Source organism: Leuresthes tenuis, unplaced genomic scaffold, assembly GCF_036924035.1.
Source record: "Leuresthes tenuis unplaced genomic scaffold, fLeuTen1.0.hap1 SCAF_40, whole genome shotgun sequence".
NCBI classification, from domain to species: domain Eukaryota; kingdom Metazoa; phylum Chordata; class Actinopteri; order Atheriniformes; family Atherinopsidae; genus Leuresthes; species Leuresthes tenuis.
This window is the reverse complement of record NW_027325394.1, coordinates 130,093-137,658: the sequence shown is the minus strand read 5'-3', so window position 1 is coordinate 137,658 and position 7,566 is coordinate 130,093. Positions and strand designations below refer to the sequence as shown.

The 7,566-nt window shown below is 43.4% G+C and overlaps 1 non-coding gene and 1 pseudogene across 1 annotated transcript; both read right to left on the bottom strand.

Annotated features, from left to right (window-relative positions):
* Window positions 1–2,419: 2,419 nt before the first annotated feature.
* Window positions 2,420–2,610, bottom strand: LOC140285471 (U2 spliceosomal RNA). Its single transcript, XR_011910507.1, has one exon. It is a non-coding gene; the product is annotated as a U2 spliceosomal RNA (small nuclear RNA).
* A 3,999-nt stretch (window positions 2,611–6,609) lies between these two features.
* Window positions 6,610–6,786, bottom strand: LOC140285476 (U2 spliceosomal RNA; annotated as a pseudogene).
* Window positions 6,787–7,566: the final 780 nt, after the last annotated feature.

Below are 7,566 nucleotides of genomic sequence, written 5' to 3'. Positions count from 1 at the left end.
GGTGGGATATTCACACCCACTTGCATCCGAAGATCTCCGCCCCCACTTTTGTTGATATTTAGTCGGTCATTCACACCTTACCCGCTTTCTTGCCGCCAAACACCTCTGATCTCGCTTTTGATGATGTAAGATTGGGCATTCAGACCTTGCTTTTCCTGCTTTTCACCAACTATAGATGGACATTCACACCTTCTTGCAGCCGAACACTTCCGCTCCACCTTTTAGGTTTCTATCACACCTTTTTTTTCACCGCATTTTATAGATTATGGTTGGAAATTCTCAACCACTCATCCGAAGACCTCTCCTCCCGCTTTTGTTAATATATTTGAACTTTAGTCAGACATTCACACCTACTTGTAGCCGAACACCACCTCTCTGGCTTTTGATGAGGTATGGTCCGGGATTCTTACCGTTTCTAACACATTTTTCAGCAATTATGGTAGGATATTCACACCTTCTTGCAGCTGAACACCTCCTCTCCAACTTATGATCATGTGCGGATTGATTTTCGAAAATTTTCTTTCATGTTTTCTAGCAATTAATAATGGACAATTAGACTTTCTTGCAGCTGAACACCTCCGCTCCCGCTTTTGATCATACATTGTCAGGCATTCGCACCTTGTCTTACCCGCTTTTTACAAACTTTAGTCGAACATTCACACCTTTTTGCAGCCGAACACAGTTTTTTGCAGCCGAATTTGGGCATTCGCACCTTTTCATACCCACTTTTTACCAACTATGGTCGGACATTCACACCTTCTTGTAGCCGAACACATCCAGTCCTGCTTTTGATGATGTATGGTTGGGCATTCGCACCTTTTTTTTTTACCCATTTTTGAGGAATTATGGGTGGACATTCACACCTTCTTGCAGCTGAACACCTCCTCTCCCACTTATGATCAGGTGCGGTTGGATATTCGAAAATTTTTTTTCATGTTTTCTAGAAATTATTAATGGACATTCAGACCTTCTTGTAGCCGAACAACTCCGCTCCCGCTATTGATTGTGTACAGTCCGGTTTTTTAACCTTTTCTTACCCGCTTTTTACCAACTATGGTCGGACATTCGCAGCATCTTACAGCGGAACACCTCCGCTCCCTCTTTTGATGGTGTATGTTCGGGCATTCGAACTTTTTCTTACCCGCTTTTTACAAACTATGGTCGGACATTCAAACCTTCTCGTAGCAGAACACATCCACTTCTTCTTTTGATGATGTATGGTTGGGCATTGGCACCGTTTCTAACACATTTTTCAGCAATTATGGTAGGACATTCACACCTTCTTGCAGCTGAACACCTCCTCTCCCACTTATGATCATGTGCAGATTGATTTTCGAAAATTTTCTTTCATGTTTTCTAGCAATTAATGATGGACATTTAGACCTTCTTGCAGCTGAACACCTCCGCTCCCGCTTTTGATCATACATTGTCAGGCATTCGAACCTTGTCTTACAAACTTTAGTCAATCATTCACACCTTTTTGCAGCCGAACACAGTTTTTTTCAGCCGAAGTTGGGCATTCGAACCTTTTCATACCCACTTTTTACCAACTATGGTCGGACATTCAAACCTTCTTGTAGCCGAACACATCCAGTCCTGCTTTTGATGATGTATGTTCAGGCATTCGAACCTTTTCTTACCAGCTTTTTACAAACTATGCTCGGACATTCAAACCTTCTTGTAGCCGAACACATCCACTCCTGCTTTTGATGATGTATGGTTGGGCATTCGAACCTACTTGTTGCCCGCTTTTCATTAATTATGGGTGGACATTCACACCTTGTCGCAGCCAAACACCTCCGCTCCCTGTTTTGATCATGTATGGTTGGACATTCGCACCTTTTCTCACCCGCTTTTTGCAAACTATGGTCGGCCATTCACAGCTTCCTCTCCACCATACTTCTATGGTGGGATATTCACACCCACTTGCATCCGAAGACCTCCGCCCCCACTTTTGTTGATATTTAGTCGGTCATTCGCACCTTACCCACTTTTGGCAAACTATGGCCTTCTTGCAGCCAAAAACCTCTGATCTCGCTTTTGATGATGTAAGGTTGGGCATTCAGACCTTGCTTCACCTGCTTTTCACCAAATATAGTCGGACATTCACACCTTCTTGCAGCCGAACACTTCCGCTCCACCTTTTAGTTTTCTATGGGGCATTCACACCTTTTTTTTCACCGCATTTTATAAAAACACCACAGGAACACCGTATTGAGGCTTTGTTCTGACCGCTCATTCGGTGTCGCGTTTCGTTCAAGCAATTCGCCTGGTTAGCCCGCACTCGGCTCGCTCCCAGAGCCGTGTTAAAGTCTACTTCGCATTCACTCTCTTTTCTCAGCAGACTAAAAGAAAGTTTCATCTTGGGCTCCCTGAAACTTCCATCCTGCACCGCTGTTTGCTTTTTCACAAGAGCAGAGGAGAGCGCACCGTTCCCAGGGGCACTACAGTACCGGGTCGATGCTTGGAGTGAACGGAGCAAGCTCCTTTTTCAACTCCTATTGATACAAATCCATTTAATATGTAGTCCTCGCATAGAGGACACATCAGACATTAAACTGATAAGAACAGATACTACACTTGAATCATGCAGAACTCCTCAAAAGGGAGGTATGGCTTAATCACAAGTGTGGCTCTTTCTCATTCAGGGTAATATGAGGAAGTTTATGCTTGAAATATATGTAGAAATGGGTACATATGAAGGACAAAGCAGTGTTAACTTAGTTTGCGTGAAGAAATTCATTTTATACATAAAATCCGAAATCGTGCAGAACTCATGAAAATAAGCTTATTCTCGGATTCCTAAAACTTTTGATTTGCACTTTCTTTTACTGCAAAGTACAACGTTGTTTTTTGTTGAAATCTATCTAGACATTGATAAATACCAGCCAAAACTCTGCTGCCACTTTTGATAATTTATGGTTGGGCATTCTTACCTTTTCTTACCCGCTTTTTACAAATTATGATCTTACATTCACACCTACTTGCAGTCGAACACCTTCTCATCCACTTATGATCATGTGCGGTTGGGCTTTCGCACCTTTTCTTACCCATTTTTCAGTAATTATGGGTGGATATTCAGACCTTCTTGCAGCTGAAAACCTCCGCACCTCTTTTGATCATACATTGTCGGGCATTCACACCTTGTCTTACCCGCTTTTTACAAACTTTAGTCGGACATTCAAACCTTCTTGCAGCTGAACCACCTCCGCTCCCTGTTTTGATCATATATGGTCTGGCAATAGTACCTTTTCTTACCCGTTTGTGAGTAATTATGGCTGGACATTCACACCTTCTTGCAGCCGAACACAACCTCTCCCGCTTTTGATGATATATGGTCCGGCATTCTTACCTTTTCTAACACATTTTTCAGTATTTGAACCTTCTCTTACCCGCTTTTTACAAACCATGGTTGGACTTTCATACCTTCTTGTAGCTGAACAACTCCGCTCCCGCTATTGATTGTGTAGAGTTGGGTATTTTAGCCTTTTCTTACCCGCTTTTTACCAACTATGGTCGGACATTCACACCTTCTTACAGCGGAACACCTCCGCTCCCTCTTTTGATGGTGTATGTTCTGGCATTCGAACCTTTTCTTACCCAGTTTTTACAAACTATGCTCGGACATTCACACCTTCTTGCAGTGAAACACCTCCGCTCCCTCTTTTGATTGTGTATGTTCGGGCATTCAAACCTTTTCTTACCCGCCTTTTACAAACTATGGTCGGACATTTAAACCTTCTTGTGGCCGAACACATCCACTTCTGCTTGTGATGATGTATAGTTGGGCATTCACACCTTTTCTTACCCATTTTTCAGTAATTATTGGTGGACATTCAGACCTTCTTGCAGCTGAACACCTCCGCTCCCGCTTTTGATGGTGTATAGTCGGGCTTTCGAGCCTTTTCTTCAACGGTGTTTACAAATTATGGTTGGAAATTCAGACCTTGCAGCCGAACAACTCCGCTCCCTCTTTTGATCATACATTGTCGGGCATTCGCACCTTGTCTTACCCGCTTTTTACAAACCATGGTCGGACTTTCACACCTTCTTGTAGCCGAACAACTCCGCTCCCGCTATTGATTGTGTACAGTCCGGTTTTTTAACCTTTTCTTACCCGCTTTTTACCAACTATGGTCGGACATTCGCAGCATCTTACAGCGGAACACCTCCGCTCCCTCTTTTGATGGTGTATGTTCGGGCATTCGAACTTTTTCTTACCCGCTTTTTACAAACTATGGTTGGACATTCAAACCTTCTTGTAGCAGAACGCATCCACTTCTTCTTTTGATGATGTATGGTTGGGCATGCGCACCTTTTCTTACCCATTTTTCAGGAATTATGGGTGGATATTCACACCTACTTGCAGTCGAACAGCTCTGCTCCCACTTTTGATTATGTTTGGTTGGATATTCGAACCTTTTCTTAACTGCTTTTTACAAACTTTGGTCGGACGTTCACACCTTCTTGCAGCCGAACACCTCCGCTTCCGCTTTTGATGGTATATATTCGGGCATTCGAACCTTTTCTTACCCACTTTTTACCAACTATGGTCGGACATTCACACCGTCTTTCAAGTGTAACACCTCCGCTCCCTCTTTTGATGGTGTATGTTCGGGCATTCGCACCTTTTCTTACCCGCTTTTTACAAACTATGGTCGTACATTCAAACCTTCTTGTAGCCGAAAACCTCCACTCCCTCTTTTGATCATACTTTGTCGGGCATTCGCACCTTTTCTTACCCGCTTTTTACAAACTATGCTCGGACATTCAAACCTTCTTGTAGCCAAACACATCTACTCCTGCTTTTGTTGATGTATGGTTGGGCATTCGAACCTACTTGTTGCCCGCTTTTCATTAATTATGGGTGGACATTCACACCTTGTCACAGCCAAACACCTCCGCTCCCTGTTTTGATCATGTATGGTTGGACATTCGCACCTTTTCTCACCCGCTTTTTGCAAACTATGGTCGGCCATTCACAGCTTCCTCTCCACCATACTTGTATGGTGGGATATTCACACCCACTTGCATCCGAAGATCTCCGCCCCCACTTTTGTTGATATTTAGTTGGTCATTCACACCTTACCCGTTTTCTTGCCGCCAAACACCTCTGATCTCGCTTTTGATGATGTAAGATTGGGCATTCAGACCTTGCTTTTCCTGCTTTTCACCAACTATAGATGGACATTCACACCTTCTTGCAGCCGAACACTTCCGCTCCACCTTTTAGGTTTCTATCACACCTTTTTTTTCACCGCATTTTATAGATTATGGTTGGAAATTCCCAACCACTCATCCGAAGACCTCTCCTCCCGCTTTTGTTAATATATTTGAACTTTAGTCAGACATTCACACCTACTTGTAGCCGAACACCACCTCTCTAGCTTTTGATGAGGTATGGTCCGGGATTCTTACCGTTTCTAACACATTTTTCAGCAATTATGGTAGGATATTCACACCTTCTTGCAGCTGAACACCTCCTCTCCCACTTATGATCATGTGCGGATTGATTTTCGAAAATTTTCTTTCATGTTTTCTAGCAATTAATTATGGACATTTAGACCTTCTTGCAGCTGAACACCTCCGCTCCCGCTTTTGATCATACATTGTCAGGCATTCGCACCTTGTCTTACCCGCTTTTTACAAACTTTAGTCGAACATTCACACCTTTTTGCAGCCGAACACAGTTTTTTGCAGCCGAATTTGGGCATTCGCACCTTTTCATACCCACTTTTTACCAACTATGGTCGGACATTCACACCGTCTTAAAGCGGAACACCTCCGCTCCCTCTTTTGATGGTGTATGTTCGGGCATTCGAACCTTTTCTTACCCGCTTTTTACAAACTATGCTCGGACATTCAAACCTTCTTGTAGCCGAACACATCCACTCCTGCTTTTGATGATGTATGGTATGGCATTGGAACCTACTTGTTGCCCGCTTTTCATTAATTATGGGTGGACATTCACACCTTGTCGCAGCCAAACACCCTGTTTCGATCATGTATGGTTGGACATTCGCACCTTTTCTCACCCGCTTTTTGCAAACTATGGTCGGCCATTCACAGCTTCCTCTCCACCATACTTGTATGGTGGGATATTCACACCCACTTGCATCCGAAGACCTCCGCCCCCACTTTTGTTGATATTTAGTCGGTCATTCGCACCTTACCCGCTTTTGGCAAACTATGGCCTTCTTGCAGCCAAAAACCTCTGATCTCGCTTTTGATGATGTAAGGTTGGGCATTCAGACCTTGCTTCACCTGCTTTTCACCAAATATAGTCGGACATTCACACCTTCTTGCAGCCGAACACTTCCTTCCGCTCCACCTTTTAGTTTTCTATGGGGCATTCACACCTTTATTTTCACCGCATTTTATAAAAACACCACAGGAACACCGTATTGAGGCTTTGTTCTGACCGCTCATTCGGTGTCGCGTTTCTTTCAAGCATTTCTCCTGGTTAGCCCGCACTCGGCTCGCTCCCAGAGCCGTGTTAAAGTCTACTTCGCATTCACTCTCTTTTCTCAGCAGACTAAAAGAAAGTTTCATCTTGGGCTCCCTGAAACTTCCATCCTGCACCGCTGTTTGCTTTTTCACAAGAGCAGAGGAGAGCGCACCGTTCCCAGCGGCACTGCAGTACCGGGTCGATGCTTGGAGTGAACGGAGCAAGCTCCTTTTTCAACTCCTATTGATAAAAATCCATTTAATATGTAGTCCTTGCATAGACATATCACATATTAAAGTGATAAGTACAGATGGATTATGTGCAATTAGTAAAGAGAGTAGAGGACGATCTCTCTCGTTGGAAGTCCTTACCTATATCACTTATGGGGAGAGTTACAACCATTAAAATGATGATACTACCAAAAGTTAACTATTTGTTCTCAATGATCCCCATAAAACCATCTGCTACTTGGTTTAAGTCACTAGATTCATGCATCTCCAAATTTCTGTGGAAAAACAAACCACCACGTATTAGTTTAAAAACCCTACAGAAGACCAAGGACAGTGGTGGATTAGATTTACCTCATTTTCAGCACTATTCCTTAGCCAATAGGTTACAATATATATCAAAATGGTTTAAACCTTGTTGTTGTCACAGTTCCCAGAGACGTTGTAATCGTTGAGGATTCTATATTCACCCCCTCATTAGAGGCACGTGTTGCAGATTGATGACACTGAATCTTCTTCTCTGTTCATTGCTGGCATCATTCCCAGCATCGTAAGTGTTCGTGGCATTGTTAGCCTCTTCTTCTGGATCTTGATATCGAGCATCCTTTTGTATTTCTGGTTTGTAAGTCCTCTCTCTTCGTTCACCGGAGTCTTCGTCTCTTTGTCCTTGAGTTTGGTGATTTTTTCTTCTTTTGATGCCTTGACACAGTGTGACAGGTGATACCACGTGGGAGATCCTTTAACTTGGACTGCTGTCCCTGTGCTGCGAAATGGCTGTGCTGCTCAAATGGTCTCTCCTTCATCATATACACAGTTATTTATACATCACCTTCCACCATGAAGCGTTGTCCCTTTTTGTTTCTCTCTTTGTTCTTAAAATGCTGTTATGCA